The sequence below is a fragment of the Apium graveolens genome, chromosome 1 (genome assembly GCF_009905375.1).
Source record: "Apium graveolens cultivar Ventura chromosome 1, ASM990537v1, whole genome shotgun sequence".
Lineage (NCBI taxonomy): Eukaryota > Viridiplantae > Streptophyta > Magnoliopsida > Apiales > Apiaceae > Apium > Apium graveolens.
The window spans coordinates 19,452,764-19,466,899 of NC_133647.1; the positions used below are offsets into that span (position 1 = coordinate 19,452,764).

The window sequence follows — 14,136 nt, forward strand, 5'->3', positions numbered from 1 at the left end:
CGATCTGTGGATTATGGTAAGTAGGGTCACTTCATATACATATTATTATATTCATAACAGGTTTATTAGGGTGTGATGTTGTGCTCCCCAAACTTTTGACCCGGGTTTGGAGGGCGTTACAGTTTGGCATTAGAGCCACGGTTTAAAGTTACTGCCACAAGCCTAGATTGTCGAGAAGGGGTAGAGGGTTAAGATTAGTATTAGGAAATTAAGAAATAGAACGTCAAGAAGTTGAATACGACTAAATAGTAGGTTTTATTATGATTCGTGCTGAGATTCGAGATTCTTATTTAGCAACATGATTTGCGGATAGCAGCGATGGCAGATTCCTTTATTTCGATATCCTCTGATTACTCGGAGCTTTTCATCGAAGGACCATCATCTGATCCACGTCATGCTCTTCCACCGATGTCAGCCACAATACCTATTGCGACGGATGCACCAATGCGAAATATTCTACCTGTAAGTGTGGGATTACCTATTCAAGGACCTCCACCTATTGATTTTGACTCTATTGGACATTTCGCTGTAGGTGCATCTTAAGATTTTGTTGATCCCATTATAAATCAAATTTTATCCTTCCCTACTTGTGAACTCTCTATCCAAACATTGTTTGTTTTCTCGGTGATTCTATTGGACGATTGGGGAAAACAATGCATATGTATTGACTACTTGTCTGTGTGACAAAAAGGGTTTGGTGGGCTGGCACCGACCTATGTGTTGTGAGCTATACAGTACTAAGACTGGAAATCTTATGTACTTGTATGGTTGCTCTCAGTCATACCTACATCTTCTTTATTATTCCTTCTCATTCGATTTCCTTGGTTTTGGAATTTAATTTGTTATTCTATGATGATGAATTACTTCAGTAGTCTCTAGTATGAGGCTATTCTGTTAGAACGAGAAGCCCTGTTGGCACAGATCCGGGGATTTTAACAGATTATCAGGACTATAGATGTCGACAGAAATGTGAAGGAACTTCAGAATAAAATTCAGATGACCCGGGGAGTACTTGAAACTAGACAACGGAGATGATGGGACAACTGATATAATAATATGGGATATGTAAAATCAGACTTTTGGTGGGAATATAAGTAAACAATACTTCCTGGCTAAGACCTGTTTCACCTTTGCCTTCAATAAAACATTTCGCGCTTGTAGATATACACCGGTACCTTTCCTTTTTAGTATGGCCATCTACTTTACTATACCTATTTTATCTTACTGGACCATATATGAACTTTTGTGATAACATGTACCCTTTCCCTTGACTGTTTACATTCTGTAAAGAAGCATGCAATTTATTTAGTTCAATGATTGAAAATGTTTTCAAAAAGAGATATTTCTGTTATACAAAAATCTTTTCAGATAAAGGGATTTGATTTAAAGGCTAAATAAGTTGTTTGATTCTTTACAGAAAATACCTCCTAGAAGAAGCACCCGTGCTACCAACCAAAATGAAGAAACCAACAACAACAATATCCAAGACAGCAATAACCAGAATGTGAATCCAGGTCCCATAGAACCAACTGTAGCCTAAATTCTTCAGATCTTGGCCCAACAGACAGTCCACCTAACTCGACAACAGCAGAGGCAGACTAACCCTTAGGTACCCTTTAAGACCTTTCAGGAGGAGAACCCACCAAAGTTTAAAGGTTCTGTTGATCCGATTGAGGCAAGGGTCTGGTTGATGGACATTGAAAAGGCATTTGCCTTAGTCAAGGTGAGGGAGGAATAGAAGACTGAGTTTGCAAGTTACTATATGAAGAATGAAGCCAGCTACTGGTGGGAAACTGTTAAAGTGTTGGAAGGTACTGATGATGTTGCGTGGGAAAGATTCAAGGAGTTGTTTCTCGAGAAATATTTTCCTCAGTTTGTCTAGGACCAAATGGAATTGAAATTTATGGAATTAAAGCAGGGGAGTATGTCAGTGACAGATTACGAAAGCAAGTTTGAGGAGTTTTCCAGGTTTGTGCCATCCTATGTGGACACTGATAGGAAGAAGGCTAAGAGGGTTCAGGAAGGACTCAAGGCATAGATCCGTGGGAAGGTGGCCATATTTGAATTGGACACATATGCGGGAGTTGTGCAGAAAGCTATGATTGCGGAGACAGAAAGTGAAATATCTCAGAAAGAGAAGAAAGATAAGAAGAGGAAGTTTGAAGGGGGTGAAGGACAGTTTTAAGCAGGGAGGTTTCCAAATTTCAATCTGAGGAAAGGCAAGTTCCAGCCCGGAAGAAATTTTAACAGAAAGAATGGCGGAAACGGAGGCTAAGGTAACCGTCCAGCCACTGGGAACCAGCCAACCCAGCAGAGGCCAGCTCTACCAGCTGCCAAGTCTGTGGAAAGAAACATGGTGGAGTTTGAAACAAGTTGAATGTGGTCTGCTACAGATGCAATCAAAGGGGGAACTATTCAAGGGAGTGCCATAATCAGCTAGCCAGGGAGTCAGCTAACAAGGATCAGCCTACCAGGAATCAGGCAGGAAAAGGTCCAACAATTGGGTATACCTGTTTCAAGTGCGGAAAGCTAGGACACATAGTATGGGATTGCAAAGCACCAGTTCCAGTCAATAATACACTGCGAATCATGGGACCCCCTCTAGCGGTGAATGAACCTCCCAGAGCTAGAAGTTATGACATGTCTATGAAAGATGCTATCATGGACACTAATATTGTGGTAGGTACGCTTATTGTGAACTCCTTATGTGCTAAAGTGCTAGTAGATTCGGGAGCAACTCGATCATTTATTTCTCAAGATTTTGTTGATAAGTTGAATTGCCCAATTGAATTGTTAAATGAAACTATGATGAGAGAATTAGCAAATCAGGAGCGTGTATTTGTGAACCAAGTGTGTAAGGACTGTGAGATTGATATCTCTGGCAATAAGTTTGACGTTGACTTGATACCCTTTAAGTTATGAGAGTTCGAAATTATTTTAGAAATGTACTGGCTTTCTAAGCATGATGCTCATATAGACTGTCGTAATAAGAAGGTAATTTTGAAGTCGTCATACGAGAAGGAGGTCACGTTTAAAGGTCAGAAGCAAGCAAAAAAGTTCTTGACGATGATTCAAGCTAAGGAACTATTACGACAAGGATGCGAGCATTTCATTGCCTACGTGATAGACAAAAGTCAGGAGCCAGCAAAAATTGAAGATATTCCTCTGGTAAATGAATTTCCAGACGTATTTCTAGATGAATTACCAGGACTTCCTCTGGATAGGGAAATTGAGTTTGTATTTATCTTAACACTTGGAATGGAACCAGTATCAAAGGCCCCATACAGAATGGCACCAGTTGAAATGAAGGAGCTAGCAAAGCAATTGCAAGAATTATTAGAAAAAGGAGTGATTCAACCCAGCGTATCCCCATGGGGTGCACCAGTATTATTTGTTAAGAAGAAAGACGGGAGTATGAAGTTATGCATCGACTATCGACAACTCAATAAGCTTACGATCAAGAACAAGTATCCATTACCTCGAATCGACAATTTGTTTGATCAGCTAAAATGGGCCAAATACTTCTCTAATATTGATTTGAGATCCGGATATCACCAATTGAAAATCAAACCTGAAGATATACCAAATACAACTTTTAGAACAAGGTACGGTCGTTATGAATTCTTAGTGATGTTTTTTGGATTGACCAATGCCCCAGCAGCATTTATGGACTTGATGAACATAATTTTCAGGGAATATTTGGACAAGTTTGTAATTCTACTTATCGATGATATTTTGATGTAATCCAAGTCAACGGAAGATCACGCGGAATATCTAAGAATAACTTTGGAGATTTTGAGGAAGAAGAAGTTGTATGCAAAGTTTTTAAAGTGTGAATTTTGGTTACAAGAAGTGCAATTCTTAGGGCACGTAGTGAGTTATGAAGGAATCAAAGTGGACACACCAAAGATTGAAGCTATCACGAATTAGGAAAGGCCTAAAACACCAACGGAAGTGAGAAGTTTCTTGGGACTAGCGGGATATTATCGAAGATTTGTTCAAGATTTCTTGAAGATTGTGACGCCTTTGACAAAGCTTACCAGGAAGAGTGAGAAGTTTATATGGAACGAGAAATACGAAGAAAGTTTTCAAGAATTAAAGAAGAGATTGATCACGGAACCTGTTTTGTCACTCTCAGATGATCAAGGGAATTTCGTTATCTATAGTGATGCTTATCATAAGGGATTAGGTTGTGTTTTGATGCAGCATGATAAAGTTATTGCATATGCGTCGAGACAACTGAAACCTCATGAGCAGAAGTATCTTACTCATGACTTGGAACAAGCGGCAATAGTATTCGCCTTGAAGATTTGGAGACATTACTTATATGGAGAAAAGTGCGAGATCTATACTGATAACAAAAGTTTGAAGTACATATTCACGCAAAAGGAGCTTAACATGGGACAAAGGAGATGGTTGAAGTTGATCAAAGACTATGATTGCACAATTAACTGTCATCCAGGAAAGGCGAATGTGGTGGCAGATGTATTAACAAAAAAGAAAGACTAAACATGTTGACAATACCTGAAGAATTATACAAGAAATTTCAGAAATTAGATTTGGAAGTCAGAATTTGGAAACCTGATGAAGCAAAGATGTTAGTATGACTTTTCAAACAGAATTGTTAGAGAAGATAAGAAAATGCCAAAAGGAAATAATGGATCAGGATATCAATCGGTTGGTTGGAGAAGAGTTATGCACTCAGAAGGATGATCAAGGTATTCTTAGATTTTCATCCAGAATTTGGATACCACCAGTGGCAGGACTGAAGAATGAAATTCTACATGAAGCTCACAATTCAAGGTATTCCATTCATTCGGGAAGTACTAAGATGTACAGAGATTTAAAAGAGAATTATTGGTGGCCAGACATGAAAAGAGAAATTGCGGAATGGATCAGCAAATGTTATACATGTCAAAGAGTTAAAGTAGAGCACCAGAGACCCGGTGGGCTGTTACAACCATTAGAGATTCCAGAGTGGAAATGAGATCATATTTCTATGGATTTTTATAGTCGGATTACCAAGAACGATAGCGAACAACGATCCTATTTGGGTCATAGTAGACAGACTTACCTCAGCTCATTTCTTGCCTATCAATGAAAGACTTTCACAAGATAAGTTGGTTCACATGTATTTGAAGGTAATAGTAGTTCGTCACGGAGTCCCTGTGTCTATTGTATCTGATCAAGATCCACGATTCAACTTGAGATTTTGGAGAAGTTTTCAAGAATGCTTGGGAACTAAGTTAAATATGAGTACGGCTTATCATCCACAGAATGACGGCCAAAGTGAGAGAACAATCCAGACTATTGAAGATATGTTACGTGTTTGTGCTATTGACTTCAAAGGAAATTGGGCCGAGCATTTACCCTTAGTGGAATTTGCTTATAATAACAGTTATCATGCAAGTATCAGAATGCCTCCCTATGAAGCTCTTTATGGACGCAAGTGTCGATCACCAGCATATTGGAACGAGGTTGGAGAGCGTAAAATACTTGGACCTGAATTTGTACAGCAGACAAAAGAGGTTGTGGAAGTCATCCAGAAAAGGCTAATTACAACGCGGGATCATCAAAGAAAGTATGCAGATCAATCCAGAAAGGACATGGAATTTGAAGACGGAAATCTAGTGTTATTAAAAGTGTCGCCATAGAAAGGATTGTCGAGATTTGGAAAGAAAGGAAAGCTGAGTCCTAGATACGTTGGACCATTTGAAATTTTGAAACGTGTCGGCAAGGTAGCTTACGAATTGGCGTTGCCCCCACACATGGAGCACATTCATAACATTTTTCACGTATCAATGCTAATAAATATAATCCACACTCTAGTCATGTAATTGAATATGAGACGATAGAACTTCAGGCAAATTTATTGTATGTAGAGAATCCAATAGAGATTCTGGAAAAGAGAGAAAAGATATTGAGGAATAAAGTTGTAAAGTTAGTAAAAGTATTATGGAGAAACCCAAAGGTTGAAGAGTCAACCTGGGAACTAGAAAGTGATATGCCAGAAAGATACCCTTACTTTTTTACATAGGAGATTTTGAGGACAGAATCCCTTTTAAGGGGGAAGGATGCAATATCCGGGATATCATATATAATTATTTTTATCAATAAATGACTATTATGTGATTATTATGTGAAATTTGGGGAATTATCGGTTGAATGATAATAATATTTAGATGTATATATGTGATCAAATATGAGTGTGTTAATTCTATTATGTCCGGAATAAAATATAGATAATTAAGGAATTTTTCTGGTAATTTTTGGAGTGTAATATAATTTTATACTAATTTATGAATTTATCAATTATTTTCTGAATAATTACGAAATTATTTTATAAAGCAGGGAATCGTCCAATCTCAACCGTATTGATGTTTTTATAACCCAAAACTCGTCTGAAAACACTTCCTAACCTAATCTGATAATTCCGGACATTTTTCGTGTTTTGACTTTTTCGATCCGGATTACGGTTTCACCCGTACGCGTCCCAGCGTATAGTTTTCGATACAATAATTATTTCGATATAACAACAAAACCCGTATTCTCGAAAGACAGGATAATATCACATTAATTTCGTATAAAGTATTTTATAAAAATCTCGGTTGGGATAATTATCCAATACGGGTATTAAATCGGATCGTTTTTGCAGTTACTTAACGGTTAGTAACTAATTTAACGATCCAAAATGATCTAACACGAACCAATATTCCATAAATATATACAGCCCTTTTATTATTTCATTTTATTCGTATAATCATAATCGATCAGTGAAATATAGAAAATACAGAGAAAAACCCTAAAAACATTATGTTCTTCATAATCAAACCCAAGAACGAAGACGTTATCGAACTCCGATTCGGGCTTGCAACATATCAAAACGAAGCTCTCGAAAACCTCTTCCTGAATCCACCATCTACTTTTGCCTAGAAATCAAGGTATTTTTCTAATTTAATTATTTTAATTCGAATTACTTATGAACTAAATTATGAAATTTTGTCCTTGATATTTTTGATGTGATTTGATTGCATAATCGGGTAGATAATCTTTTTCTGGTCATTTTGGTATATTATACTTCAAATTTGGAGTCCAATAACATATACAAATTGATGTCTGATTCTGTAAAAATGAAATTAGGGTTTATATTCATGAACAATTTCAATTAAAATTTAGGATTTTTAGTTTAACTGATTATGGGTATATTTGAGGTGCGTTAATCGATAGATCGTGTAAAAATAACACGATTCATGTAATTATTTGTGTTTTTGGACGCCTGAATCGGGATCGCCGGAAAACCTTCGAACTCGTCGGCGTTAATAGCGAGTTCGTTGGAAACGGCGTTCCAGTGACGATGATGTTAACCTGAAGGCATATCTGAGCTGTTGTAGGGTCTGGGAATTGATTGGCATCGAGAAAGATGGCCAGGAGCTCACGAAAGACAACAATTTTGCTCGCCGGATTTTATTCTGGTGGCCTTGTTTTGGGGAAGGGGCAGCGGGTCAGGCCTGTTCTTCGCAAGCCGGTTCCTGACCCGACCCTGATCCGGTTCTGATTCTCTGGGATCCAATACCAATTTTTGAAAATTGTTTCTGGGTTATTTTATTTAAAAATCATTTTAAAATTTTATTTTTATTTACAAAAATTCATAATTAATTCTGGAAAATTACTTTTAAATTCTAAAAATTATTTTAATTATTTATTTATTTACAAATAAATTGAAATTATTTTATTTTAATTATTTTTTAATTATTTTAATTAATCGATTAATTTATAATTAATTTATTATTCAATTTAATTAATTATTAATAGTTTCGAGCTTTAAAATATTATTATAAATTATTTTATAGTTTCGAAAAATAGTTTCGAGCTTTAAAATATTATTTTAAATTATTTTCAAGGCCCGATAATTATTATAAAATTATTTTAAAGTCAGATTCGGGTATTCAAACCCTATTAATTAATTATAAAATGATTCGGAGTCCCGTTTTAATTCCGAAAAATGTTCAAAAATTCATATTCAAACCCTATTCCGAATATCATTTGAACCCCGAATCTTCCTTAAATAATTATTTTAATTGAATGTATTCCCTGTTACGAGTTATATGTAGTCTAATTGATGCGAAATATGATTGTATGTGTATCGTTTGACTGTTTTATTCATAAATTTCAATCCGTATGTCGGATTTGGGTGAAATGTAGGGTAGTTAGAAGCTCGTAACGAATAGAATATGATGAGACGTAGTATTGATAAGTGCATGTGATATTTAACAGAGGAAGTGAGGCGTATAAAAGGAAAGCAGGTAGTTAGTGAGTGGGAATCACTTGATAAGTGATAGTAAAGTGAAAGTGAATTGATAAAACAAGTGTTTATTTTCCTCTTGTATATATTGCAAAAATTTTGGGATGCTCTTCCTTATATTGCAATTACTCGAAACGGTTATTATTCTATATTGCAAGTACTTTGAAGTACATAACCCAAACCCTAATTCTTATTGATCTCGAGCCATAAGCCTGTTTCTTCATAAACCGTTGACTGTTGAATTCACACATACAAACCACACCTATACGATACTACTCCACAAATATATACCTACCACATACTAATTCCTGATACGAAATTGCCTATTCTACCAACCCTTATATCTTTTATAACAGAAGACCAATTCTTTAACTTTTAAACCCTTGGGTCTTTTGTTTTCTATTTTTATTCTTAATTGAAACCCAACCTTTATGATTCCTAGTTATTTCATAGAATTACAGATCATTCTATTTTTCCAAGTAAATGTTGTTTATGATTCAACTATTGAGTTACATTACTTGTCACATTGTGATTCTAGAATTGGATTGTTTTTAAATATGGACTAGATTCGTGGTCGGACCAGATTTGTGGTCATAATGGGCCAATGCGTGCCTTGGATCCTGTACATAGAGCAAAGTTGGGAGCCTTTCTCGGGGTTAGTGCCGGACTAATCAGCATCATAACCTTGGTATTTAAAATGAAAATGAATATCTAATTATAATAATTACTTATCAGTAAATTTGATTCCTTATATCATTTCAAAGGAACATTATTAATCTCAGTTACTGTCTTTGTGACTTGCTGAGCTAGTTAGCTCACTCTTGCAAAACTGTTTCTATTCTTTTCCAGTGAAAAAGGAAACTGGAGGTAGCGAGGATCCCCGAACAAGTGTACGAGCTAGGTATCTAGGTTGAATTGGAATAGACTAGCAAATGATGTTTGGCTTGGTTGTGTTAATAGTTTGTAATAAAGTTTAAACTTCAGTTGTAAGATAAATAAACTGGGTTTTAGTACGTTTGTGTAATAAATAAGATTGTGGCTTGTGGACATACTTTAAACTGCACCGATCCGTGAATTATGGTAAATAGGGTCATTTCATACACATATTATTATATTCATAACAAGTTTATTAGGGTGTGTGTTGTGGGCCCCAAACTTCTGACCCGGGTTTGGAGAGCGTTACATGTGTACTGAATGTCCGACCTTTTGATACACTACTTCCTATGCTATATCGGGAAACACTTCTATAGTTCTTAGAATTATGCCCCACCTTTCCATAATTATCACATGTGACTCCTGGATTTTGCACTTTATACTCCGATACATAGTGTCTTTTCTATCCACACCTAAAACATTCAGTATTTGCCTTACACCCTCCACCATACACTACCCCATAGATTGGATTCTGCAACCCCTAGAAACCATAACTAAAGGCCAAAAAAGCATTGCTAAAGGCCAAAAAAAGGCTATGGCGACTCTTTTTCGGGGTTACAATTTTAGGCGTTGCCATAGACTTTTTGCAACCCCGGTGACACCCTATTGCAACCCTTGTTTATCCGTTACAGAAACGTGTTATTGCAACACCAATGGGGTTACAATAGGTCTTGAAAAGTGTTACAATAGGCTTTGGTCTATTAGTACAATATTTGTGGGCCCCACAATAGGGCCCATATATGGGGTATCGATGTAACCTTTTTGCAACGCTTTTTAGTGTTTTTTGCAACACTTTTTAGTATTTTTTGCAACGCTTTTTAGTGTTTTTTTCAACATTTTACACTAATTATTAGTAATACTAAAAAGACCTATTGCAATGCTTTTACAAAAAAAAATGCAAGGAACTGTTTGTAAATTGGCATTCCCATAAATAAGACCATAGTCTTAAAACCAACACAATCAACCAATCTACCAACCATAACATCAGTTATCCCAAATAAACACAACTACCTTCACCATCAACATACTACCATCCTTATACCACCAATTGTCTACCAACCATAAAATAAAAGCGAAAGTTTTAACAAGTTAAAGTTACACATTTCAAAATATAAACATCGTAGTACTGAGAAAAACAAAGTAGAATGCTAATACTTCAACTTTATAGCCAAACTGTAGACTGTAGTCACGTAGGTCTAGACTGGAATTAATGGATATGAGATAGTTTAAGGTAATCTCTTCAAAAGAAGACCTTCAAGGAAACCAGCTCCTTTAATCCCATCTCGACTAAAGCATACTCTCAATGTTTCCTTCTCCAGTTAGATCACCCAAGTTTTGGACATGGTTGTTTCTCCACTCTGGATTTTTTTCTCCTGCTTAGTTAGAAGATAGATTTAATGCAAGATGGTATCACATTGCAATAATTTTTTTATATTTTTGCAATTATATATATTCAATATTAACAAATCAGAAACAATATATATATATATAGTAACTACTTAAAAGCATGATGATCCTGATTTTTGTTAGAACTGATATAGCATTTAATTGTCTTGAAGAAGTATCAAATCTTATAAATGTAGACAGGAAATCGTTACCTTCCCGAGGCACAGATAGAGTGCCACATTTTATTACATTCTCATTCATAACACATTCAATTGTCGATGCATCGAGAAAGACCAGCAAGGTCATTAGTTGGCATATATATTCATGCCTATAAGATTTAAGCCGTGTCTGATAGACTACAGAAGCTGCAGATGGCCTTGCTCCTTTAGGGATGCAACATAATCGTCAAACATCTCTTCCAGAGACTTGAACTTGAATCCCAAACTCCTCAATTTTGCATGAGCGAAGCACATTTAAAGTTCCATCGATTGTTGATTTCAAGATTTCTATCTATATGGACAAATTTTATTGAAATTTATTTACAAATCAAGCAAGCAAAGCTGATGGGCATGCAATATGTTCTATAATGCACAACCAGACCCAAACATGCATGCATAAAACTACATATGCATCATGCTAATTAGCAAAAAGAAAAAGCAAATATATGCAGCATGTTCGTGCCTTGGGATCAGAGGTAGGGTGTCCAAGGACCAGAGAAGCAGTATGGAAGACACCAGCACAACCAAAGATTACAGTATCAAAGCTACCCTCCTCTGTTAGCTAGGATATTTATATCGTGCTACTGGTTCCAGTTCCTCAGCATGTACCTTCGAAGCCTTTTTGACCTGGGGAAACATAGAACAATCATTTCAAGCTTGGCTATAGCTGCATATTTTAGTTATGTCTTATAGAAGAATACCTCAGAAGCAGGTGACTCCTCAGCATTTCGGATCTGCACAAAACCATTTCAGAACACACTGCTAGCTTCTCTGATTGATAATGGAAGACTTACAACTCTATAGGCACCACGTAATCCATATAGACAGTAGATATAGTCTAATACATAGTTGAAATTCTGATTTTAACAAGCAAGTTCAAAAATAATCAATCAAACAAAAAACAATGCAAGCACGTGAGGATTATACTGCAGAAGGAAAAAGATATACACCATAACAAAAACAACAGTTGGAAAAAAAAAATTAAAGCAACTACTCCATATCTATTAATATTAGTATGTCCTTTTCCAACCATTTTTGAATGCTACATTCAGTTTCAAACAAAGCATACTAACCTAACTACAACTATTATAATCCTTTAACAGATATGCTTTCTCGAGATTAAAATGTAATTAAAATTATATGTTTTCCTATATTATATAAGTGTAAAATATAAATATATATATCTTGAGATACTTGGAGATGAAGAAAATCTCAAGTCATGTCCCCGGTCTAGATCAACAGATCACAAACCTCTTTACAAAGAAAAGACGGAGATTTAATCCCAGTGACTGTTGTTGATTTAGTCTCATGTCTAGTCGTCATTAAATAATGTGCAAGTATCGAACACAAAGATTTGGCAAACTTGAGCAAAATAGAGCAGCCAGAGTAGTTGACAACTAGTAGGTATGATGATAAAGCATTTGAAGATCCTTACACTTTGTACATGTCAACACCTCAACAGAAGGCAATAGGGATCAAGCAGTAGTTTTGAACACATCGAAAGTGCCAGAGACCACATCTGATGAGTTGATTTAGGTTCCTGACAATCGCGTCTCTGTTGGCGACAAACAGATGCCACGGAGGCAGATACAAAAGAAATAAAATTTAGTAAACAACATAAAGCAGAGTCACTCATATGTCCAACACATATTTACTTCATATGTTGCAAGAAGATATCAGAATTGTAGGCTGGAGGCAAAACAATATTTGGAAAAAATAATTAAAGCTCAGAAGCAACTGATTTCTTTTCCGAATATATACCTTATAAAACTTTGCAAATCTCTTTGTCCACCCATCCTTATGATCATATTTTCCTGCTGGAATAAATAACTGAAATTAGACATCTCGTTGACATGTATATACATCCAAGTAATAAGTGTCCTCAAGAACAATTAACACCAATTTTATAATCATCAATTACAATATAGATGAGCAGAGAAATTATAACGCACATTTGTTAGTTTGTATCAGCAATCTTAATACTTAACCTCACATTTTATCTTAAAAGCTGATTTAAGAACCAGCAAGCAAGCAATAAAAAGACCAGAACCAACTAATCCTCCCACCATAATAGCCAATATTTTTTGTGTGTTTTGCCCCATGCCTTTCCCTTTACTACTTCTTGTATCTACAAGTTTAACACCAACAGATCATTATAATCAAAATAGTCATCCACAAACAGTTACATACATCTACTTGCACACACATATGACCCACCAAGAAAGAATCTAATTCATAAGCAAATTAATAAAACATTCCGCAAAAAACTAAAACAAGTGTACACAAATTAATAAGAGATCAACATTCATAAAATATAGATATACTAAATCTAACACCAAAAGATCCCACTCCCAAATCAATCCACTTACATACCCAAATAATAAAATATAATATCTCGAGGTGTTATAAACAAAAAATACGTAAAGGACATATAAAGCTTCACCTAAACTACCAAGCAAGGCGCAAAACAATAAGTCAATCATGTTTCTTTAGCCTTGTACATTTTACACAAACCAGAACAAAAAGACAAAAAAACATTAAAGCAGCATAACAACACAAAACAAGATAAAACCGAAACCGAGTTCTACAATTTAACATCGCCTAAATCCTAATCAGCTTACGAACTCCACCCCCACACCCAATATTTCAGTAGCCCCAAATTATACAAACCAGTGTCCTAAAAAACCTGAAAGACAATAAAACATTACAGGAGCATAGACAGTAATAATGTAACACAAACCCCAAAAAACAGAGTTCTATAACTTAACATCACCTAAATCCTAATTAGTATACACACTCCATCCCCACCCCCAATATCTCGTTAGCACCAAATTACACAAACCAGTGTCCCGAGAAAACGAAATACAACAAAACATTTAAAGCAACAGTAATAGTAACAGAACCAAGAAAACACCGAAACTGAGTTCTCCAATATAACATCACCTAAATCCTAATCAGCTTACACACTGTATCACTGATATAGTGGTGACTCAGAGGGGGGGAGAGAGAGAGAGTCTGGAAGTGTGAAGTTGGGAGAGCATCTGAGCAGACACTACACCATAGATGGCCTATCGCAATGGTTTAATAATGCATGTTACAAAATTATGTTACCTTAGGTATGCTCATCTTAGCCTACCGCAACGTAGTATTTTTTATGTTACCATAGCCTTTAAAACATGTTACTATAGCTTCAAAGTGTTACATACGAGTAACATGTGGCAATTTATGTTATAATAGGGTATTATTGGATTAAAAAGTAGTACATTTTACAAACAACTAAATATATATAATTATTTG

At 35.7% G+C, this 14,136-nt stretch overlaps 1 long non-coding RNA gene across 1 annotated transcript; it reads right to left on the reverse strand.

Annotated features, from left to right (window-relative positions):
• Positions 1 to 11,094: 11,094 nt before the first annotated feature.
• On the reverse strand, positions 11,095 to 12,390 carry LOC141719515 (uncharacterized). Its single transcript, XR_012574122.1, has 3 exons — positions 12,275 to 12,390; positions 11,541 to 11,696; positions 11,095 to 11,466 (listed from the first exon to the last, which is right to left on the reverse strand). It is a non-coding gene; the product is annotated as an uncharacterized LOC141719515 (long non-coding RNA).
• Positions 12,391 to 14,136: the final 1,746 nt, after the last annotated feature.